The following is a 26,208-nucleotide window of genomic DNA, read 5'->3' as shown; positions in this document are numbered from 1 at the left end:
CTAGGGATATAATACGGAGTTCCTCTAGGGATTCTATCAGGAGTTCCATCAAGAATTCCTCCAGGGATTTCATAAGAAATTCCTATACAGATTACATCAGGGGTTTCTCTAGAGATTCCATCAGAAGATCCTTCAGAGATTCTATGTAAATATCCTCCAGGGACTACATCAGAAGTTCTTCACGGGATTACATCAGAAATTCCTCCAGAGATTCCATCAAGAATTCTGTCAGAGATTCCACCTGGAGTTTCTGCAGAGAATATATCAGGAGTTCTTCAAGGATATGTATCAGGATTTCTTTTCGGAATTTCATCAGAAGTTCCTTCTGAGATTCCTTCAGGAATCTTATCAGAAATTCCTCCAGAAATATTAATAGAAGTTCCTATAGGGATTTCATCAGTGTTACTCTAAAGACAACATCAGAGATTCCTGTGGAGATTCTACCTCGAACTCCTTCAGGGATTGTATCAAAGTTTGTCTCTGGATTACATCAGGAGTTCTTTAAGAGATTTCATCAGGAGTTCTTCCGGGAATTTCTTTAGAAGTTTTTTAAATATTCTACCTGGAATTCCTCCAGAGATTCAAAAGATTCAATCAGGAGTTCCTCAAGGGATTCCATCAGGAGTTCTCATAGGGAATCAATTAAGAATTCCTTCAGGGATTTCATCAGGATTTACTCCAGGGATTCCATTGGGAGTTCCTTTGGGGATTCCAATAGGAGTTCCTCCAGTGTAGTCACGGGTCATATCGTAGATCAAGAAATCACGGCTCTCGAAGCAGTTCATTTTATTCATGAAAAAGCTTTAAAGCTAAAAGTGTAATACAATTGTTATTGCTTGTGGTTCTGGGTTCGAAGGTGTCAAATACTCACAAATCTGTGACTTCTAGTCAACTTCTCTTACGTCATTACAACCGTCCTGTGATATTTATCTCTAGTCAATCTAACTGTTTTAAGTACAATTTTCTTAGTTATAAGTCAAAGTCATAGTTATAAGTTTACTCACAGTCTGTAATTGTAGAATTCAATTCAAATTTAAGAAATTAAGGTTTAATTCAATTAGTTTAAGAGTATTATTGTGCGTGAGAGCTAACCTAAAAATGTGTAATTTAGTGTAATTTAATTGTTGTGTATTATTTTTAACATTTGACTCACGATATAATTGAAGCTCAATCACTACACACAATATACGTGTAGCGCAGGGAAATAATTCGAGTATAAACTCCTAAACTCATAGGCTGACGATTAAACTTGTAAGCATTTCTCTCATCGGTCACACTATATGATTTTCGGAAACAATCTCATCGTTTTGTTTTCTTTTGTTCTTCGGTACCTACTTTATCAGAGCAAAAACATGACAAGCTGTCCGTCAGATTTTCAGCATCCCTGTGGGTATTTCTGGCGCAGCTTCGACGGGTGTAACGCCCCTCAGTACATCCAGAGATTACATCAAAAGTTCTTCTAGGGATTAAACTCCACGGATTCCACCAGGGGTTCCGTCAGAGATTTCACCTGGAATTCCTGCAAGAGTTCTTCTAGAAGTTCCTCTAGGGTTTCCATAACGAGTGCCTCCAGGGTTTACTCCAATATAGGAATTACTCCAGCGATCAAAAGTTCTTCTAGGGGTAACATCAAAAGAAGGATTCCATCAGGAGTTAAACCTGAGATTTTATCTGCAATTCCTGCAGGGATTCTTCCAAAAGGTCCTCTTGGTTTTCCGTAAGGAGCTCCTCTAGAGATAATATCAGGGGTTCCTCAAGGAGTTCCATCTGGGTTTCTTCTTGGGATTTTATAAGGAGTTCCGTCAGGAAAAATATCAGGAATCCAGGGATTTCATCAGGAGTTTCCATAGGGATACCGTAAGGAGTTCCTCCAGGGTTTCCATTGGAAGTCTCTTTAGGGATTACAGCAGGAGTTCATCTAGGGGCACCATCAGGATTTTTTCTAGAGATTTTATTAGGAGTTCCTCCAGGGATCTCATAAGAAGTTCCTCCAGAGATTCTACCTGGAATTACTACAGCAACTCTATCAAGATTTTCCATAAGGATTTCATCAGAAATTCCTCCAGGGATTACATAAGAATTTCTTCCAAGGAATCCATCAGTAGTTCCTCTTGGGATGTCATTAGAAGTTCTTCCAAAAAAATCATAGCCTTCACCAGTTTTTCTAACTATTTTTATTAACGAAAGGGTAATTTTAAAGGAGTCTCCAACAGTTTTTCCAGGGATGACACTGGGAATACCACCAGAGTTTCGCTAGAATTTCCATCAGAAAAATCTTTCAGAGTTTCGTCCGAGGTTTTACAAGAAAATTTTTCAAAGGTTTTACTAGGATTTCTCTTCATGAATTTATCAGAAACTCCTCCAAGGAATTAACCAAAAAAATTCCATAGGGTCCACAAGATTTTTTTCCTGAAAAAACCATTAATATTTCCGCGAGAGAATCCACCAGGAATTTCGCGTAGAAATGTAAATCGTGCATGTCTATAGGTCTAGGTATTTTTTAAAAACCCATAAGATTATTTCATCCAGAGATTACGCTGATATTTATTCAGAGAATTGAACAAAGCATTTCTCTGAATGCCTACAGTTTGAATCCCTGATGTAATCAGAAAGATTTTGTGGAAAATTTCTGGAAAAATCCATAGAGTAATTTCTGGAACAATCTTTGAAGAAATCACCAAATAAATCACTGGAGAAATATATCTTTGGAAAAATAGTTGAAACAATCCCTGAACGAATTCTTAAGGGATTCTCTAATGTATTTTTAGTGAAGGAAAAAATCCTGTTAGAAATATTGGAAGGAATTGATGAATAAGTAACTTTAGGAATCCTCGGAGAAATTTCTGGTAGATTGTTGAAGTAATTTCGGAATCCTAGGACGAATGTCTCGTAGGGTACTAAGAAGAATCATTGAAAGAAACACTGGAGAAATGTACAAAGGAATTTATTGAAAATTCCCTAGAAGAGTCCCTGGAGGGCGAACTTTCCAAAAAATACGAACGTAATGTCTAAAAAACAAATCCTGATGGAATCTCTGCATGTATTTCCCTGAAGCAATTCCTGGAAGAATGTTTGGATAAATCGCTGAAAGATTTTCTGGAAAAAACTGTGGAGTGATTCCTGGGAAAACACTAAAAGAATCACTGGAGGATTCTTGATAGGAAGAAGTATTGGTAAAATTTTTGATGGAATCGCTATAGTAATTTCTTGGGAGGGATTATTTGAGCAACCTCTTTCAGAATTTCTAGAGCAATTCCTGGTGGAATCGAAGGAAAAGTATTCTGAAAGAGTCTGTTTAGGAATCACTGAAATCTTTGGAAGATTTTTTGATGGAACTCTTGAAGAAAGCTTTGGAAGATCCACAGAAGAAATCCTGTAAGCAGTTGTTGGATAAATCTCCAGATGAGTTTATAGAAACATTACTAGATAGAATCACTTAAGAAATTGCTGGTTGAATTTCTGATTTAACTCTTCGTGGAATTTAAAGAGTCCTGATAAAAATCCCTGGGGGAATTTCAAATGATGAATATCTTAAGGAATCCCTGGACAAGTTTTTCAAAGAATTCGTAATGCGTGATGGTATCCTTGTAACTAAATTCTAGACGAAGTCCTGAAGGAATCCTTGGAGTAATTGTTTTAGCAATCTTTGGAGGAATTCTTGAAGGTAGCATTGGAGTAAGCCCTGAAGAATTACTGAAGAGAACACTTGAAAATTGTTTTGGAGTGATCGTTGAAGGAATCAGTAGCGGAAATTGTGAACAATATGTGGGAAAACTTGGAAAGATTATCTGGAAGAATGCCAAGATCAATTCCTAAAAGTATGTCTGAAGATTTTTTCCCGGAGGAATTTCAGGTTGAATCTGTAGATATTTTTTAAGAAAATTTATTGATGAAATTCCTGGTAGAATCCCAGGCAGAATTTCTGGTGAAATACTTAATATAACCCATGGACACCTGGAAAAACTCCAAAGTAGAATAACTAGAGGAAATCACTAAGAGATTCATTCCCATATCGATGACTGTTCAGAATAATCCCCGACAGAGACCCCTCATCATTTTATTATCCATTTTTTCCTGTATTTAAATTTTGAAATTGGAAATTTGAATTCAGAAAAAATAACAAACACATATCCACTAAACTGGCCAAGATAATTCCAAACATGCGAAGAAACATAGTGTTGCTGCGACAAACTATGACAGTCGGTCAAACGGTTGCATCAATATAAAACGGTTTGACTAACTTGAGGACGGAGTAAATACTGGTCAAACTGTCTGAGCGTCTGTGGGCTGCATTACGATCTTATTATTAATGATTATTAATTCCTCGAACGGCTCTGGAACTCGATTCTATCTACTTCAAATTTGATTTAAACAATTATCAAATATCTAACGAAGCATTTCGATGTTACGATATATGGAGAACATCGGGACGTCCCTGTTTTTCTTCATATTAAGTCGAATTCACAGCTGTGTGTGAAACAAATTGACCAAAAACTACTTTAAGAGTCAAAGGAATGATGTAATATTATCAAATCCCTTTGGGTTCATTCAAATATTTCGTAACGCAAAATTTGCCAATTTTAGACCCCCTCCCTCCCCCACGTAACAGCTTTTGTATGAACAATTTTGAATTTTTGTAGGGACCGTAACACTATGCTAGACCCCCTCCCTCCCCCTGTTGCGTTACGTAATATTTGAACGATCCCTTTGATTTGAAGTATTTTCTTCTCGGTATGTACTGTAACTATTTTATATTTTTTTTTTCAAATGTAGCTCGCCCTCCTAATCTCATGAGTGCATTTTGAGCTACTTTATCCTAGTCGTGCTCACCCTTTTAGTTGATCTACGGTTACGTTTTTAGTACGTGATCAATGAGCTCATTTTGAACCAACGCGAAGGAGCGATAAGCTTCCACCAGAGAGGAGCGGCTCGCCATATTAGAGCGCTTCGATTGGGATCGAATCCGCCATGGCCAAAGGCGTAAAGTTGGCCAAAATTAGCATGTAATTTCAAAGTTTGATTCCCCGAGTGCTAAGACCCAGACGGGGCGGTTCCTTTCATTAATTCTGCATCCGGGTGAATCTCATTGTCGGAAACCGAGTCGCAGACGGAGCCGAGCTTTTTGACTAATGCATGAGCCCTTTCTGAATGTGCGCATTCTCGCCCCGAACGACCGACGCACAGTGAGTCGATTTAAAAGAAATGTCGGCCAAAACCTTAAACTCTCATTGAATATATAATCCAATTATGGGCCAGAGAGATAAAATGCTTGTTCAATATATAAAAAATAGCAAATCTGGCAACACTTCCATCTCATAATTGATACGAGTGTATTTTTTATGTATTAATATAATGACTGGATTTCAAACTTAGAAATTAGAAATAAAATAAATGTAAAAAAAAATGATGATCTGGAAAAATTGTTGTGAACATTTTATGTCAATGTTCGTTGTTTGTTAAAAAAAATCGGCTCAAAATACCGTCAATTTGCATTTATTATTTTCTAATTGCTTGTGATTTTCTAAAACTCGGAAAATTCGGCCTTTTTTTTAATAAAAACGCTATTTATCAAGATTGGTTGACAATAACTCGAAAAGTTAAGTGTTTTTAAGAATCTGATCAAAATTCACAAAACCAAAATATATTTATCCGATGAATGTTCGATTAAAAGTTTTGAAATTGAATTTAGTACATCTGGCAACACTGTATCTAAACGAAATATTTGTTTTTTGCCTACGATTCGCTTCAATTGGGCTCTTTGTTTTTTTTTTTGTCAAATTTGCAATCACGGAGGGTGGTCTCATGGGCCGAGGGGTAATCCCATTGGTAAAAAAATTGGGTAATTCAATGTTGCAAGTTAAGGAACATTTGACTTAATAAATTTGCTTCAAACTTAGAATTAAATCCGCAAACGTATAATCGTATCACCGTTCGTACAAAACTACTTTGATCTTTCAGGTTTTGACCACTTTCAAACCACTACTGTGCGACGCTCCGTTATACTTTGTGCCTAATATTTTATTTACGACTGAAAAAGCCAACGAGTCTATAAAAAGTCGCGCTGGTAACTCCATCCAGGAAAATGTTTATTCAGTTGTTTGGCTTTTTAAGTCGCATCAAAAGAAAAACACAAATATACAAATAATAACCGGGTCCAAATGTCCCATTCCGACCGACTGGAGAAGTATGATTGCATGCGACGAAAAATATCGATATATTTTTTTCCATCACTCCAAAGAGTGCATTCACCATTGCATTGAGCAGAAAAAAAAGTACCGAACGGAGAACGACGGAAAATAAATATTGAAAAGTGTAAACACACTGCCGCTGCCGCACCAAACGAGAATACCTTATTATTGTCGACTGCAAGCGGGGGAAAAGATGAGCCTTGGTTTGTCGTGTCGTTGATGCAGCAATCATTCCTACATCGAGGCGGGCGGAAAAAGGGAATTATGCGAGCAAACATTCGAAAAATGTTCGTGTCCATGTTCGATAGATTATTTTTCCTCGTGAATGTTGTTGGCTCGTTCGGCTGCATAAATATTTGGGAATATGAGCGAGTGTACAAGAGGAAAGAAACTTGGATTTTCATTATATTAAATTTTAGGAATTTTTTTATGTCGCTTGGATGTTTAACATTTGGTTAATCCATATTGAATAACTTTTAAGAATTTGAGCCTAACAACAATCTGGTGGTCATTGCATTCACCATTTTTTGTGGCATACACATAACCAGTATGTTATGTGTATGTCGTAAAAAATGGTGACTGCTAGGACTTGAACGCAAATCAAAATATATTTGGTACAACCATTTTTATGATAGAAAAACTGTATATTAAGAAAAAATGAGTGTTTTTTTAGTTAAAAAGGAATATTATATATATATATTCTTCCTACCATCTTTACGATTAATATAATGTTCTGTGGAATTTTCAGCTTTTTCGATAATGATTTTTAGATGGCCCAAAACGATGTAGATTTTTATATAAATTACTATAGATAGTTTTGGAATTTACGGCAACGCAGTCTTGAAATGATTAGAACGAGTTTTATTTCAACCCAACGTTTCGACACGGGGATTGTGTCATCCTCAGATCCAGAGAAGCCACAATTCAACTGACGACATCCATTCCGACCATCGCATCAATAAAACAGGACCACTCACGTTCAATCATCAAATGACCAATAGATCCAATTATGTTGCCGTTGACCAGCAAACCATCTCTCAACAAGACCAACCTGAAACGACACAAGAAAACACCTACAGATCCATTCCATACATACCAGCATTATCCGAACGAATCACGAAAATCCTCTCTAAAGACTATCCAAACATTTCTATAACTACCAGACAACATCAAACATTCTACCAACTCCACACCAAAGTGAAAGATCCTGTAAAAAAAGACGAAATAATAATGTGATCTATAAAATTCCCTGTAATGACCACAACAGCTGCTACATAGGTATGACTAGGAATAATTTACGCCGAAGGTTAGCTGGCCATAAATCAAATGTTAACAAATTGAACAAACTGATGGACGAAAATAACACTAATACTAGAGAAGCAAAAGCCACACTTGTAGAAACGACAACATCAATTATTGAACATTGCATTGAACACAATCACAGGTTCAATCTAGAACAAACTAAAATTATAGATCACAACCACAAACAATCCACACTACCATTCCTTGAAATGTGCCACATTACAAACACCAACAACACAGTCAACAAACGAACATACATAGATAACCTAAGTACAACATATGCAGGAGTACTTCATAGTATAAGGAATATTAGTAGAAAAAACAAAACAACCAGTGAAGATAATTTAGCCGAGAGCTAGATTATTCCGATAGGGCAGTTCGTCAAGCAGATAAAACGAGCCACATGAGGAGGGTTGAGCAAAAGGGAAAAATTGCGCCATGTGCAAAACAAAAAATACGTTAGTTGAAAGTGATTCCGAATAGTGTAAGACCGTTTACGAAAATTTATATTTTTTAGACAGTTGAAGTTAGACCAAACACTAGAAAAAAAACGACAAATTACGACATAAATTTGTAAAACAATATTAACAATTAAACAAATTACAGCTCCCCTGAGGAAGACACAATCCCCGTGTCGAAACGTTGGGTTGAAATAAAACTCGTTTTAATCATTTCAAGACTGCGTAGCCCTAAAAAAAACTATAGAGAGTTTTTGAAAAATGTTCCACACACGTAAGTATTGTGTTGTAAGTACTTAATTATTATCTCACATCGAAAACCTTTTTTTTTTCAAACCGTAATAAAGAAAGTTACCGAAGAGAGCTTTTCAATCCGATGTATGGGAGAAGAGATATTCATGAATTTGTTAGCTATACCGGTTACCCCCGTTGGTTTGACCGCTTTTAATCGGATAACTTTAACATTACACCCCGCCAATCTGCAACGTGGAATGAATTTCAAAAACAAAGAAGCCAAAGAGGTTATTAGAATAAAGGCAATAGCATGACTAGAAGTTCAAATTAAAAATGGGATAGTTTGTATGAGTTATCGTTCAAATTAGCGGGGTGCACGGTATTTAGATCTACTTTGCATTGCAATCCAGTAAATTTCTGCAAAAATCCCAAACAAAATAGGCTCTGTTTTTTTAACCAATTTCCTACAGTACGGTTAGAAGAAAGAGTTTTCACTATGAGATGGTAAATTTTTATCTACGTTATTTCGATATAAACAACATCATCCTTAAAGTCGCCACAAAAAGAGCTTAAAATTACACAGAGCGCTATTTTTATCGTAATGATAATTAGGAAGATATGGAGGGTTGAATTTGAACTTTTTTATATTTTGAACTGCTAAACTGGGTACCGTAAAACGGGGTTAGGGGCCGTCCATTAATTACGTAAGGGGTCAGGGGGGTGGGTGGGGGTTTGAGATTTCTTACGCGCCATACAATTTATTTTTGGTTTTCATACAAAAAATCTTACCATGGGGGGAGGGGGGGTTGAAAAATCCCGAGAATTGTCTTACGTAATTAATGGACGGACCCTTACTTTGATAGTTTTTTTTTCGAAGAAAACTTGAATATACAGGTATGACTCCTTCCGTTTTTGTCACGCTCCGATTTCGTCAAAAAATTTTATCAGAACACAAAAAAAGTTTTTTTTTACCTTTCAAATTGTTAAGAATATGAACTAAATACGTATTTCGAAACAATTTTAATGCTTCTCAATAGTCTCAGAGTTGAATTTTCGACATGATGTTAATGTTGAGTACCTAGGATACATTTTAAATTGTTAATTTGGTATAGGGTCAAGTCATATACGATTCAATAAGGTTTGACTCCTTCCTATCCACTAATCAATTGGAGTTTTCAAACTAAGCATGGTCCGTTAGACACGATTGACCCATCCTTCAACAGTTGCTCTGGCCACGTCCTAGCAACAGTTGTAATTGGATGAATTGAATACGTACTTAAGAGAGTTGCAGAGACCTCTTTTTTTCTTATATAACAAAGCATCAAACTATTTTCTGTGTAAATTTGATAGATATAGGGGTTATCCATTAATTGGGTGAGACAATTTTGGCGGTTTCTCGACCCCTTTGCCCCTATGGTATGGTTTTGTGTATGAAAATAAAAAATAATTTGTATGACAAGTAAGATATCTCAAACAAACCACCCCCCATAATCCCTCACGTGATTAAATGACGATCGCATATATGTTCAGTTCTTTTTTATAAGGGATGCACTTGAGAATGAACTCAAGAATGTATAGGCAATAACAAGAAACATGATCGAGTTTATTTTATTTATGATAAGTTTGTCGACCCGTCATATTTTGGATATTATCTTCTATCTTTCAAACTCGATAGCATTGCACAGATTAGCAAACAGCCGTTGATTAGATCCTATTCCAAGGGGTAGGAGAAGAGGGCCAGCAAAACTAAGCAATCTATAGAAAATTTTGAAATCTCCATATAATAATAGTGCAGCGAGGGAGATGCTAAAGGGCTGAAATGGCTGACAATTTGAGAAACTGTTGATACTGGACGTTCCAACGTCACACACGTTGCCATCCCAAATTTGATGGGATCTTGATCTTCGAGCAGACATGAACCCCTTTCCCCACATAGAGATTAAAAGGTTAATTAGGAGTCTTATACCAACAGCTATACGCTTATTCATAAAACTTTACAAAAAGCTTCTTACCATAAAGTTCTAATTAGGCTTGTTTAAGAGTTTGTACACTCTGTGTTTTTGAAGAAGTTCTAAATAAATAAAAATGGCATGGTGTTTGTATGTCACGAAATTGACACTGACACTGACAAGTTAATGCTTCCAGTCAGGCTTGATAATTCTCCTCAACATCATCAGAGTTCGGTGACATACTCTAGAGCAGTGTGCTGCCTTTGCCTCTTTGCGAGGGAGCGAAAAAATGGTAAGCAGAGAGTCATCAAAAAATGATGCTCTCACAACTCCCCGAGGACTGTCTGTTCGGGCGGCAGACTCAAGAGTTCGTTTGAAGTGTGAGTGATGGTGAGCATCGCAACGAGGGCGAGAGAGTACCTGAAAAAATCCTCGCATTTTGTTGCACTCTCACTCGAATCGCTTGAGGATCTGTGTTGAAAATTTTGAGTTTTTTTTTCTCCTCAGATAAACGGCAAAATCGCCTCCTGTATGCATCGCAGAGGAGTTTCTATCAAGCTTGCTTCCAGTGAACGATTTGCTCTTTGAAGGAAGCACCACACTTGACAATGGACTAGCATGCAACGCCCAGTGGCACAGTCAAAATACGTTCCTGACGAAAAGTTTTGCGAATTGAAGCGGGAATGTGGGTTCGATTTCCGTCTTGACTCGATGCGGCTAAATCCTTAGTAACATTAACTGCATGACCACTAAAGTGCGGCTTATTTTTCAAAAGTTCTCAAAACCAAAAATTCGTGTGCTCTACTGAATTCAAATCACATTAAAAGAGAAACCTCAAAATATGAGCCAAAATATTAACATTTAGAGGTGGCGCAAGCGTCTTGAACGTGAATTTTCAAGTTATGAAAAATGACCTTCAGTGAAATAAACATAACTTTGTTATTTTTCGAATGATTTTGAAACTTCTAGCATAAATACCTTCAAAATTAAAATTTAACAAACATTGTAGAATATCAAGTTTGTCTAAAATCAAAACTAGTCTTATTTAAAAATGCTTTTATCCAAACTTTTGCTCATTTTACTAAAAAAATCATTTTTGTTTGATCATAACTTCATAATTACTCAATTGATTCCGAATCTTTTTACATGTTTTTGAAGAAAATTTAGTTGTTTTTAAACTATTCATACAACACATTTTTCTAAAATATGGTTTTGGCTTAGTTATTCAACAAAAACTATCCAAAACATGATTTTTCAATGAAAAAAATCAAATTTCTGTTGGTTATTTAAACTTAAATTTATAAAGCATCTTGCCTTAATTACGAGTTGAATAGTGCATATATTTTTTAACATATGCGAACATATTTTTGTTTCAAAATTATTTAAAAATTGTTGCAAAGTCATTCACAAAGGTTTAACAAATGAGAAAAACCAGTTTCAGCTTTAGAGATAATATTGAACTGGCAAACATTTGAAAAAACTGGCATTTTTCGTTAGAAAATCACGTTTTTCCTCAGGTTTTGCTGAAAAACTTGGTCAAGACATTTTTTTAGTGAAATGTGATGTATGAAAGGTTTGAAAAACAATTGAATTAGCTTTAAAATCATGTAAAAAGATTTGGAATCGGTTGAGTAATCGTGAAAATATGGTCAAACGAAATTAAAATTTTTAGAAAAATGAGGAAGAATTTGGAATAAATAACTTTTAACTAAAACTATTTTTGATTTCAGACAAATTTGAAGTTCTATAAAGTTTTCATAAATTTAATTTTGAAGGTATTGATGCTAAAAGTTTCAACATCAGTTGAAAAATAACAAAGTTATGCTTACTTCACTTAAGGTCATTTTTCATAACCTGAAAATTCACCTTCAAGACGCTTGCGCCACCTCTAAACGTTAATATTTTTGGTTCATATTTTGAGATTTCTCTTTTAATGTGATTAGAATTCAGCAGAGCACACGAATTTTTGGGTTTGTGAACTTTTGAAAAATAGGCCGCACCCTAATGACCACGAAGCCCACTTACACAACCTACACTTACAAGATTATTTCACTGTTGCATTGGTCAAGTATTCCGACGTGCTTGAGTGAATTAAGCGATTTAGAAAACTATCTGGAATAATTGGAAAAACAATTGAATACTAATTTGTCATTCTGTATGGGAGAAACAAAGTCTGACGGGACCACTAGTATTTAATAATATTTTTACTCAACAAAAAACTAGAACTTTATGTTTGCTTATTGCTAGATATTGGCACAGGAAACCATTAATATTCTTTTCAGTTTCCAAACTATCGCAACATAACTTCACATTTAAACGTCAATCGGTTGTGGCCAAAAATGCAAAAAATGTACCTTGGCAATAAAAACTGCCAGTTGATAACTGGGGATTTTTTTTTAATTCCGTACGGGTTTGGGCCGAAAGGTCTCAGATTTTCATGAAACTTTTTCCACAGGCAGGGCTCATCAATATATGAATAAAAAAAATTGAGAAAAATTCAGGGTCGCCTATTTTCCCGGAAAACTCAGTTGGATTTTTTTTGTTTTCCCCTGACACTACTTATTTTGAAAAATCATAACTCAAGAACGAAGCATCGTAGAAACAATGTTTTTTTTTATGAAAATGAGAGCAAATGTTCTAAGGAATAGAAAAAAATAAAATCTTTGTTTTTCCGATGCTTCGATTGAAATATGGGTTTTCAAAGAAAAGGCTTATATGATCATTTTCCACAAAATGGGCTATAACTCAAAAACGAAAAAAAAAGTACATTTCAAAAATTTCAGCAATTAAAGCTTATGAAATTACCTTCTCAAAAATATATTTTTGAAAGTTTTCCACTAATTGAAACATAGTTTTTCTGGCTTTTCTTTACGAGTTTTCTCAACGGTGGAAAATTTTGTGGAAAACTGTTTCCAGTTAATATTTTTTTTATTCTTGAGAAAATTTGCTTTCATTTTCATAAAAAAAAACTTTGTTTCTACGATGCTTCGTTCTTGAGTTATGATTTTTCAAAGAAAAGGCTCAAAATGGCACATTTGCACGTTTTTTACTAAATTGGCCATAACTCAAAGACAAAAAAAAATACCATTTCAAAAATTTCAGTGATTAAAGTTTATAAAATTATCTTCTCAAAAATATTTTTTGAAAATTTTCCACGAGTTGGAGCATAGTTTTTCTGGCTTTTCTTTACGAATTTTTTCAACGGTGGAAAATTTTGTGGAAAACTTTTTCCAGTCAATATTTTTTTTTTATTTCTAAGTAAATTTGCTTTTATTTTCTTAAAAAAACTTTGTTTCTACGATGCTTCGTTCTTGAGTTATGATTTTTCAAAGTAAGTAGTGTCAGAGGAAAACAAAAAATTCTAACTGAGTTTTCCGGAAAAATAAGCGACCCTGAATTTTTTTTCAATTTTTTTTATTTTTATACATTGATAAGCCCTGCCTGTGGAAAAAGTTTCATGAAAATCTGAGACCTTTCGGCCCACTTTGTACGGAAATAAAAAAAATCCCCTAATGCAAGAGTGATTGAATAATAATGTACTTCGGACCAAATGTCATTCGACGAAAAGCCGTCTAAGAGGCAATCAAATGGAAAAAGCAAGAGGTTCTAAAATTATTTTCTCGATGTTGGAAATGTAACGATTTAAGGAAAGTGTACGATATCGGCATTTTAACCCGTTATCGCTCAATGGCAATGCATACATAACCATACATGTATAATTATGCACAATTACACTATTGATACTAAAAATCTTTCATCGAAAATTTTGACAGATGTGTCAACAGATGATGATGTTCAACAGATGTGTCAGAAAAGTCATTAAAAAGATGTTATAAAACTTGTCAGCTGATAATGAATACTTTTTTATCGTTATATTTTTTCTGAATCAAGTTATAAGTACACGGTGTGACTGTGATCTGACAGTGATCCAATTATATATTTTACAATATCAGAATTAAGGCTAAGTAGCCCGTCACTTGTTTTTGCAGCTAGCAATTTCAAATTAATAAAACTTGCATGCCAATTATTGGCTCGAAGTAGTATCACTACACGCGCTCACATGTGGAAAGTATACTGATACTTTTCCACCTAAGTCAGTGCAAAACAAACGGATTTTCTTTACTTAGAAGTCTTGAGAAGAATTGTCAACAATCATCAAAGAGCGGTACAAATTTCAATGACGGCCTACTTCGCCTTACGTAGTTACTGTATCACCAGCCCTGTCGTCCTGCTTAGTCGCGCTTAGTCGACGACTAAGAAGCTTTTCTCAGACTTTTTATTAACGCCCTTTGGGACACCAGTTGAAAATTCAAGCTGTTTCATCGACCTGAATTATTTTAACTTTGTTGCATGTAGATCAGGTGCAACCAAACACCCTGTGTAACATCAATCGAAATTGTCAAGCTGTATCAACGCCCTGGAGTAATTTGACCTCGTGTCAATTAGATCAGTGGCCTTTAACGCCCTGTAGGATATCATTGAATAATTACAAGCTATATTAACGCCCTGGAATAGTTTGAACTATGTAGATCAGGTGCATCTTTACGGTCTGAAAATATCAATTCCTAGTTGTATCAACGCCCTGGAGTAGTTTAACTATGTTCTATGTAGATCAGGTGCGACTCAACGCCCTGTATGACATCAATCGATCAAGCTGTATCAACGCCCTGGAATAGTTTGACGTTATTATACACAGATCTTTTTGAAATCGGATGCGTCTTTATGCCCTGTAGAAAATCAATTGAAATGTCTCTGTATCAACGCCCTGTAGTTATTTGACCTTATTATGTATATCAGGTGCATCTTGACGCTCTGTAGGACATCAATCGAAATTTTAAAATTGTTTCAACGCCCTAGACTAATTTGCGAGATCTGGAGCATCTTTACGCCTTGTAGAAAATCGATCTAAATTTCCGAGCTGTATAAACACCCTGTAGTATTTTGACTTTGCCCTATGTATATCAGGTTCATCTCAACGCTCTGTAGGACAACAATTGAAAATGCCAAGTTTAATCAACGCCGTGCAGTAATTTGATATTGTTTCACGTAGATCAGATGCATCTTAACTCCCTGTATGCAATAAATCGATCCATCTGTATCGACGCCCGGGAGTAGCTTGACGTTATTCCACATAGATCTTTGCGTGATCTGGATCATCTCAACGCCCTGTAGAAAATCAATCGAAATTTTCATGCTGTATTAACGTCATGGAGGAATTTGATCTTATTCCATGTAAATCTGGTGTTTCTTGACGCTCTGTAGGACATAAATTGTAAATTCCTATCTTTATCAACGCCCTGGCTCTATTCTACACAGCTCTTTGCGGGATCTATAGCATCTGAACGCTCTGTAGAAAATAAATCCAAACCTACGTGCTCCAGGGCGTTGGAGTAATTTGAGATTATTTCATGTGTATCAGATACAACTTAACGCCCTGTAGGACATTTATTGTAAACTCTAAGCTGGATCAACGTTCTGAATTAATTTGACATTTTTCCATGTAGATCAGGTGCATGTGACCGCCCTTTATGGCTTAATTTGATAACTCCAAGCTGTATCAACGCCCTGAAGTAAGAGTCCACAAAGATCTTGGCGAGATCTGAAGCATCTTTACGCCCTTTAGCAAATCAATCGATTTTTTCTTGCTGTATCTAACTCCTACGGTTATTTGACTTTGTCCTATGTAGATCATGCGCACCTCATAGTCCTGTATAACATCAATCGAGATTGTCAAGCTGTATCAACGCTCTGGAGTAATTTGATTTTGCCACAAATAGATGAGCTGTATCTAAACGTATCATTTAATAAATTCATTGCTGTATCAACGCCCTCGAGTAATTTGTCCTTTGTCGATTAGGTGCATCTTAACTCCCTGTAGAATTCAATTGTAAATTACAAGATGCATCAACACCCAGGAGAAATTTGATAGTATTCCAAATAAATCAGGTGTATTTGAACGTCCTGTATCAAATTAAAATTGGTCCAACATCAATTAAAATTGGTAAGCTGTATCAACGCCCTTGAGTTATTTGACTTTATCTCACCTATATCTTTGCAAGATCTGAAGGATCTAAAAACCCCTTTGGAAAATCAATCGAAATTTTTCATGCTGATTCATCACACTGAATTTTTTTATCTTGTGTTATGTGAATCAACTGCATTTTAACGCCCTGATTAAGATCAATTGCAAATTCTAATCAGTACATACGACAAATTTGACCTTATCCTATGTAGATACAGTGGGCCTTGACGCCCTAAATCAATTAAAAATTCCAAGCTGTATCGACGCCCTGGAGTAATTTGACCTTAATTCAAGAAGATTAGATGCATCTTAACGCCCTGAAGGATATCAATTGTAAAATACATGCTTCTAAAACACATTCGAGTAATCTGACATTGTCTTATGTAGATCATTTGCATCTTAACACTCTGTTTCATTTGAAAATCTCAAGCTGTATCAAGGTATCTATGACATTTGGTCGAAAGACATTTGGTCGAATGACCTTTAGTCGAATGACGTTTGGTCGAAAGTACATTTGGTCGAACGGACATTTAGTCGAATGGACATTTGGTCGAAAAGGTTTAGTAGCAACAAAATGCATATTATATTTGGTCGAACTGACATTTCACGGACGAGGTCGAATCTAAATAGTATGGAACAAAGTTTTACGTTCGGTCTGACTATTGTCGAGAGTAGCATTTTGTCGCTAATACAAGAGTGCTGGAATAATTGAAAAAGTATTGGCCATTCCAACAACAATCTGTTATGCTCATTAGCAAAATTTTGTTATTCATTTTGATGGACGCTTATTGATCAACCTTTAGCGTTTTTGACGTTTCATGCTACTTTTTCGTTCAGGCATGTTCTGCGATTCGAGATAAGCTGATGATAAATGAAAGCAAGCCAACTTTTGTTGCCACAGTCAACTCGTCTTCCCTTACATACATAGAAGTCACAATGAGTCAATTGGCCATAAGTAAAGTTACCAACACCTACCATTCACTTGAAGCAAATTTTTCCTGCCGTTTTAATTCTGATTTCTGCATTCAAAACTCTTACCCCGTAAGCTGTAAGACCCAGAATTCAAAGAAAGAACCCGAGCAGAGAGAGTGCATGCTTCCATCGGATGAAGATCAGCAGTTTATTACGAAGAACGATAACATATCAAAAAAATTAGAAATAATGAAAATATAATGTTCACATCGTTAAATAGCAAAATAACTTGTTGAGCAGTTTTTCAAAGAATGATGATATTTAGAAAGAATAATAAATTCACTACAGCTGAATATTTCAGTAAATGTACAAAAACACTACTTCTAAGAAAAACCATTGAAATCATACATTTTGACATTACTTCAAACTACAAATAGAAGGATGTATGAAATTTAAAAATAAGAGTACATTAAATGTCTCGTTTTTTATTCAATAACAATTGATGATTTAGATTATTCAAAAGAATACGTTATATTACCTACTTTGCAGAACTTAGAAAAAATTATCAATTTTACCAAATGATAAACCATTTGAAAATAAGCTTTCAACCAAATTTGCGTTCAAAAAAAATCATTCAACCAAAATAAATGTACCAAAGCAATTCGACCAAATGTCCATTCGACTAAATTTCCTTCCGACCAAATGTACTTTCGACTAAATGTCATTCGACCAAACGTCATTCGACCAAATGTCATTCGACGAAATGTCCGAAAGCCGTATCAAGGCACTGGATTTATATGACCTTACCCTACATAGATCAGCTGCATATTAACGCCCTTGTTAATGTATTGTTAAGCTTCATTAAAGTCATGAAGTTTGATCATGTCTCATTTAGGTCAGACCTGAGGCCATAAGCTGAAAATTCCAAGCAGTGTCAACGTTCTGAAGTAACTTGACTTTATTATATGTAGATCGGCTGCATCTCGTCGCCCTGTAGGGCATCAATTAAATATTTCAAACTTTATCAACGCTCTGAAGTATATTGACCTAATTCCATGTACATCATATGCATATCAACGCTCTGTATGGAATGAATCAAAATTGCCAAGCTGTATAAATCCCTTGGAGTAAATTTTAGATCAGCTGCATTTTAACGCCCTCTGTGACAACAATCGAAATTAACCCGAGCTGCATTAACGCACTGGACTAATTTGATATTGTCTCAGTAACTTAGAATCATCTCAAGTAACTCTTGAGGTTTGATGAGTTACATGAAATTTTTAAGCAGAAAAAAATAATGTACCTAATATGTTCTAAAGACAATCAGTTCGTATTCTTGTTCATTTTGGGCCAATAGTTTTCATGTGATAGTCACGAAAATTCATTATCAAGTACGCATCAAAAACGGTATTTGCCGAAATGAGTTTGAAAACCTGCTGTAATGAATAATTAACAAGTCTAAAATCCACTAATAGATCTAACGCCTATTATAAACAGAAGCGTAATATTTTGAAATCCAGGGCAATTGTCATTTTTTTGTACTTTGATATTACTTCAAGACCGACATTTCATTTTAAAATTAAGCGATATATTTGGCTGAAGTTCGAAGCTCTTGTTTAATCCAAAAATAAGGTTCAAACTTTCTAGATGTCCCGCTTTAAGAAACCTTGAGAATTTGTTCGCGAACTTAATTTTTCGATTCTATTTTTATATAAAATAATATGAGGGAATTTACGCATTTTCAGCATTCTAAGCCAATACCGTGATTCATTTGTAATTTTCTCGGACATACGCAGACAAACTAAATGTTTGTTACGTTTATGTGCTGCTCAATCCTGTCTTGGATCACACAGGCAGGCTTGTTGAAAACTTTTTAGAAACGTTTTTACAATACTTCAAATATCTCATGTAATTGTGACTATTGTCGGCATCCTCGTTTTCTTCAGCAGCCTTTCCCATAAGAACTACAGGTAAATCTGTTCGGCAATTCCACATAAGCCACATTTTGAGGCGTATTTATTTCAATCAATGACAACTCTTGCGAAATTATTTGTTGGAAATCTCCTCAGGGGGAAGCAAGCATATTAGTGGACCCCTCTTACGCTAGCTAGCAATTTGAAGAGAAGCTAAGTTTTTGATACATTTCAGGTATTTCTTCACGTATCTTTCTTTTCACATATCCTAAAACACAAATCAAACTGACAAAGTATGTAGCTTTCATATGCAATAATTTTGGTCATTTTAAACTTGGTCATCTAGAATTTTATCAGAAAAAAAAACCCATTAGTGCACCATTCGTTTTCAATTTTGTGGTCACCATCAAAAAGCTACCCGAGCAAAGTTGAATAGCAAAATGGTAATAAATCTTGTTACCTGGTTATCATCATTTAATAACTGATTTTGTTATGATCTTGGCTGAATTAATAGCCAACATAACAAAATTGAGAACTCAAATTTGTTTGTCAAATAACAAAGTAATAGTAAATTATGTTATCTTTGAGTTCAAGTTGATAACTAAATTTACAGTATCATATTTTTATGAAATTTATGGTCATAAAACACGGACAAGTTTTGGGAAGTGAGTGTTTTGGATTAAACTTATGCTTCAAATAATTTTACAAAATTTTGTATGGCGAAAAGTCAACTTTGTTTATTAACACACACTTTGTTAAAATGTTATTGGAAAGAAGTGTGATACCGTAAAATCGGGTGTAATTGATCAGAAGGGTGAAATTGATCATCGTATCACACGATTTTATTTATTCGTAATGGAACACAAATATCAATGTAAGTTGCAGTAAATGAACGTTGCTTGTCGTAACTATTGTCAAATTGTGTGTTGTGAAGTTTTTTGTGTTAAAGAATGTTTATTACTATGAGAATAACTTAAAACTTTAAAATCATGCACGGTGCAGTATTGACAAACACCTATGAACTTCTATTTATAAGCAAGGATTTGAACATAGTATAAACCTGAAAGTTTGTGAGGATGCATGAGATATATCCCCAAACCAGATTTTATCACCAAAACTCGTACCAATATGCTCATATGGTTGAAATAATTGAATTGCTGTTACAGATCATCGAATTCGTTAGGAAATTGCATACATTTAGGCGTTTTCCGCGTAATTCTTGAATTTTAACTATTCGTTATTTATATAAATATTGCATTGTTAAGAATTTTACAAGCATATTCGGATTCAGGGAGCTCAAATTTATCATATAGAGTTGTTTTGAAAACTAACAATAATGGCATTGACAAGTTTTCAATTTCACCCCGAAATGAGATCCTCTGATTTTTTATTTTAGAGGTATTTGTTAACACTAATATGACATTTGTTAGAAAATTTCGGTACATAAGTCGATGAGGCTCACCTTCGTACTTGTTTTCCTGCATTTAGTTGTGTGGCATTGTGAACATTATAGAAAAGAGACTAGAAGAACCGTGAAAAATGATCAATTTCACCCGAAATTACGGTAACATACTTTGTTATCAATCTGTTACCAATAATGTCTGTCACGCAGGGTTGGGAAATAATCTGAAATTCACTCTACAGTAGCCAAACGAAGCCAATCACAGTCAGCGAAGCCAGTGAAACTCACGCCCATCGCTGCTGTAGGCAAAATGCCTTGAAAATTGAAAAACACCCGTTGCTAAGGGCAACCCAAAATTACTGTAGAAAATTGTTCTATTTCCCGCATTTAGAGCCTTCAATGACACTCATGATTCAGAAAATTCGTGCACCCAACAGAGGCTACTTGATGAGATTCACGTTTTTGAACTACTGTACTGGGAGAGCCACGTGATTTTCGCGAAAATTCAAGCCTACTACTATTACCATTCCCAGCACTGCTGTCACGGATACAATTATAACCAATTTTGTTATCATTCGGTTATCATTGATAACAGAATATCAAATTGATAATAGTGATAATGAACGTTGCTATCATTTTGATATCATCCAGTTATCCGCCTTTGCTCGGGTAAGGGGTCACTCAAAAATGACATTCATCATTTGAGGGAGGGCGATGGTCTACGAAAGTGTGACAGTGCTTTTATTAGGTATTAAAAGGCATGATAGAGGGGAGTGGAGGGTCTAGAAATCCCGAAAAATGATGGACGTCATATTTGAAACTTACCTCAGAAAAAACTGAGTTAGAACAGCTGCAAAAACTAGGTGAGCAATGGTATTAGCCGTTTGAAATGAACGATTTTCTAAATTTATGGAAACAACATAATTCGTACAACAAAGTAAAAAGTATTAAATCGCTGGTTCTTTCCTCGAGTAAACTGTAAAATGGGATTAAATTTTGGGTAAAAAATCTGACGGCCGTCTTTATTTTAAGCAAAAGCATGAATTACTTAGTATGATGATACTCATCATGTTGAAATGAAATAAAAATTGAGTTGAAGCAAATACTCTCCATTTTGAAAAACTGTGTGAATTTTGATCATTTGTCCCTGGTTTTGAAGATATTCCGATATATCTAGAGTGCTCAACATAATCCATATATTTTTTTAAATTTATAGGTGTTTCTCTGTTTCACATTTGAATTGGAATGAGCATTGAACACAAACTAAACACGTGCAAATGCATATTAGTTCTCAAGTGTTTTGGAATATATATTAATTTGATACAACTTTCGTGTGAGACTCCCTCATTAACGCCTGGGAGTACAACCGCCCTCTGGGCTATAGCAACGCCCTCCTCAAAAGGGAATGACTAAGAAGCTCAAATTTTACGACGACAGGGCTGTGTATCACTGTTGCATATTTGTCGTTGTATATACGCGGAAAACTTGTTCCATATGTTGCTCCTACATACGACGTTTGTTAGAGTCTGTGTGCCACCTGGTAAGTTGATTCTGAACTAAAACATGTACCAAGTGAAAGTCAGCAGTCTTTTGATCAATTTTGCAGAAGGCTCACTGAGGGGTAGTCCTTGAACAAGGTATCAACTTTGCTGAAGACACTGTTCTTCTATCTAGTGAAAATCAAAAGAATATTTGACATTGAAGTTAAACTAGTTTCAATAACTACTTGGCACCTCCATCCAAGACGGCTTTGTCACCATCTTTCCTACATAAAATGCACCGTGATGCCAGTTTACAAAAAGGGCATATCAAGCATATAAAATTTTCGCTGCTACTAAATTGTTTAACTCGTTTATTTGAAGAGCTACTAGAAAGCGTTTATTTGAAGAGCTACAGAAAGCCTAAATTACCAGCTAGAGATTGAATTTTTAGTACGTCCTTAAAGTACCTTTTTCTATTTAATTTTAAAAGGTTCCATTTTCCCATACTTAATAAATCATTTTCCCATATTATACTTCAAGTCACTTGCCGAGTAGCTAAACAATTTTTTAGAATTTTTAAATTTTGCAAGGGTTTGTTTGGGCCTAGTTGCTACCACTTGTGACTATGCGGTTTTTCAATTTCAAAAATTTTCCAAAATTGACACCGCCTATTATTATAGTCAGCATTGAATTAATTTGTTTTTCTGCATTTCTGGGTCAGCTGAACAATGTGCTTCGCCCAGGGTGCAATCAGGCTGTAAAGATATTTAGAAGACTCATGTGAGGTGGCAAAGATTTTGCAGGTTAATGTTGTTTAAAAAATCAACCATCCTCATTTTCTCTGGAGAGAAATCGATACTCAGATTTGAAGCTCAAGTTGACAAATTGTCCTGAGTATCCCACAAGAGATCTTGACAACACAGTCGTTTGCAATTTGTCGAAGTGAGAAATACGCCATGCAATAATCTTCCATACTTCTCATATTTTTCGGATTGTTTTTTAATGAAACAAAATTGATGAAAGGTCACTTATGTATTAAGCTTCATGGATTAAAGCACATGGATAGTTTCAGATTCGTTAAACGAATTTTACTACTACGTTTACTGAGTTAACCATTATGAAATAGGTATGGCAGGCAAAAGATCGGGTAATTTCATGTGTTTAAAAATAAACTTCTAATGCTGTTAAAAGATATACAGATATTTGTATAACCATAATGCGTCGTTGTCTTAAGTCCTCCAAGTTTCCATATCAGCACCATCAGCAGCAGAAATCAAGCATCATCTCAAAAACTAACATACCCCCGGCGGATGAAGAGGAACGAAGAGCCGCAGAAAAAATCAACAACAGCCACTTACCTACAGACTCCACGCTACATATTACATACCGGGCCTAACTCTATAAGATGCGAGCGGAGCAATTTATGGAATGAATAGCATGTGTACACATTTATTTACACTTTTGCGAGGGGATAGACACAGACTCCGGCTCTGTCTCTCTCTCCCTCGCCGCTACCACTTAGCACTACATCTAGCAGCAGCAGCAGCCCATTCAAAACGGTCGTGATCCCGTCCTGAGTGAATCAGCCGTCGCTCGGTCGGTCGGTCGGTACCAAATGGATGATGGGCGGACGAATGTGTGATTAGGCTGTTAGCAAGTAGCTGCTAGATGTGCCAGATCCTCATCAACCGTCATCCATCGTCGATTGACGCACTATGGGCCAGAATCGTATAAAAGTGTGACAGTGCATGTAATAGGATAGCAATGAATGATGTCCTATGTGCGAATATAGAGCCAATATAGTGCTTATTCAATGCCTGTTGGCATCGGGCTAAGAAGCATTAATGGTGCAGTGATAGCGTGTCTGAGAACTGAAAATGCTGTTATTCAGCGCTAACTACATGTGTAGTGCTATTATAATGCCTATATGAATTAATGATGCTGATTTTGGGCTTATTATTAGAGCTTATGGTTACTTGGGTACTTTGAGATTCTTATTGATTCATTATGACAGTACTCGGATAAAAAAAAGATTTCCGGCCCACAGTGCCTAGGGCAAGCGAGGTGATCTCGTGTCTGTTATACAGAGCGGTTTGTGTTGGATTATTTGCGCGCTGGAATCGTTGAACATGACCAGACACAATCGCGCATGGACTATTTCCTCCTGCCGCCGTCGTCGTCCTCCGTCGTATAGTCGGCAGTAACAACCATTACCAGTTAACATCAACCAGCAGCAGCCACAACAGCAATGGATGATAATGGACTGATCGTGATGTTGCTGTTATGGGAAATTTTTCATGTTTGCTAGTGGAGTTTGTTTTTTTTTTTCTGGTTTCTTCAGCACGGCAACAACCGTGTACTTGTGAATCCAATTTCTTCGACGTATTGTTTCGCGCTACTTTATCTCGCTGATTGCTCGTTTTGGCAATTGGTTATGATGTTATGCAAGTTGTGCTGGTTTCTCCGCGTTCTGAATTGCGATATGCAATTTGGTTGAATGATGCTTGAAACTCAAAACTGCTCTTGGCTCTCTTCGGTTGTGCCAGTTGGTTGGCGTCTTGGAACGGATAGAAATTCGAACCAAGCTTTTGATTGGGACTAGTAAACCATTGAAAACTCACGTATTATGCTTAATGATGGATCGTCTGTTTAATTTCCCTTAGGTTCATACACGTAAAAATGTTCTACTTTGCCGTGTGAATTGTATTCTTACTAATTGGAATATTTCTTATATCTTTTCAGACACAAGTGATTTCGACGAATCATTTCTTCAAATTGTCGAGGTTGGTACTTTAAGTTGAGTTATTTTCATCAATCATAATCAATTTGAACCATCGGTGGCACGAGAAACAAAAGATAGGTAGGACATGTTCTACACATAAAAATCCTCGGTAGGACAGTCTTTAGTGATTCTTCATAAAGGCTTAACTGACAATCGATTTCTCTTCTCTTTTTGCTATTAATTTCGTCTCATCAAAAAAATTTGCAACATTTCTTTCTCATCAAGCAAGATAGTGTTTTTTTCTGTCATAAATCATGAAATCTTATGCAAAATGAATGCCGACATGTTGTCTCATAAAATACTGTATATCTCTATGATAATAAGGAGGGACTAGATACTTAACTTCATCTGGCCAATTAATTGGAACATCTTTAATCATGACACCAGATCTATAAAAGTTTCAAATTAAAAGCTTTTGGTTTATGTGGGAACATTATAAGTTGAGTTTAGGAAGCATTAGGAAAAATGTTTCATTTTTGCAATAATGACGAAAAAATATCCAAACTTTTTTACAATTTACTACAGATAACTTGAAGGCTTCGTCCTTTGGCGGAGAGGCATGTGCCATCCACAAACAAAGATGTTTGACATTCCTGAGATAACTCGAGTAAGTCAGATATGAAAATATTGTATAATATTGGTCCTAAAATGATGCCTTGAGGATTACCAACTCTTACAGGAAGTCTTTCAGACCTGGAGTTAATTATAAGAACCTGAGCCTGAAGTGTACGATTTGACAGATAATTTTGGATTATTCCAACAATGTATGTTGAAAAATTAAATTTTCTTAATTTTACAATCAAGCCTTCATGCCAAACGCTGTCGAATGCATTCTCTTTTTTCCATTTATCAGAAAAATGTGCCAACTAAAAACATTTGTTAAATATATCAACCACGAATAATAAGCTACTCTCAGGAAGTTTCTCGATGAGGATGTAGAAAATGAGGAATTTTCGATAATAATATTCACTTCTTCCAAATCCGTCCCCCAAGATTTGTCGAAAAAGTTCTCTTGATCGAGAATGCTTTCGAAGTGCTAAGTTACTTGATTTTCTATTCGACTAATGAGTCTTAAATTTAAATTGTGTACTCCTCGAAACTGCATAGCAAGTTTTTGAGCTTTATGGCAATATGTTAGTTATAATTTGTATTCCTCTTTAAATGCCGGAATCGGCTTCCAAAGTTTTTGTTTAATATAACATGGGTTCCTAAAGGACTTAGAGCCGGGGTCCGGTTAAGAAATTTTATTTCCAAAATTTTTGTTTCTTCATTGAGTAGAACGTTTTAGATTTTGTTTTGCAAATCCTGACTATAGTTTTCATAGCAGGATCGTGAGTGCGTTGAAATTACCTCCTCATCAAGTTTTTAAGATAAATCAATTAAGATCATTGTCTTCAATCACGGATTCAAATTTTACTTCATATTTTGGTCATCTTGCTTAAAAGTTGTTGAAGTTTCGAGAGCATTTTCAATATTAAGTTTTGTTTGCAAAGCAATGTTAACATCAAGATTACTATCGATGTAGGTTTCATATGTATTCCAGTCGGCTCGGAAATAGTTGAAAG

General features: G+C 35.6%; 1 protein-coding gene across 5 annotated transcripts in view; it reads left to right on the top strand.

Moving 5' to 3' along the window:
* LOC5571516 (mpv17-like protein) overlaps positions 1–26,208 on the top strand; it is a 518,784-nt gene that overhangs the window by 88,521 nt on the left and 404,055 nt on the right. For 4 of the 5 annotated variants that reach the window (XM_021837283.1, XM_021837281.1, XM_021837284.1 and 1 more), the window contains exon 3: positions 24,604–24,644. The exons of the other annotated variant lie outside the window; for it this stretch is intronic. The gene's annotated coding sequence lies outside the window, so the exon portion shown is untranslated. The remainder of the gene's footprint in view (positions 1–24,603; positions 24,645–26,208) is intronic. 5 annotated transcript variants of the gene reach the window in all.

Source organism: Aedes aegypti, chromosome 1 (genome assembly GCF_002204515.2).
Source record: "Aedes aegypti strain LVP_AGWG chromosome 1, AaegL5.0 Primary Assembly, whole genome shotgun sequence".
NCBI classification, from domain to species: domain Eukaryota; kingdom Metazoa; phylum Arthropoda; class Insecta; order Diptera; family Culicidae; genus Aedes; species Aedes aegypti.
The sequence above is the reverse complement of the archived record's forward strand: the minus strand, read 5'-3'. Positions and strand labels throughout refer to the sequence as shown.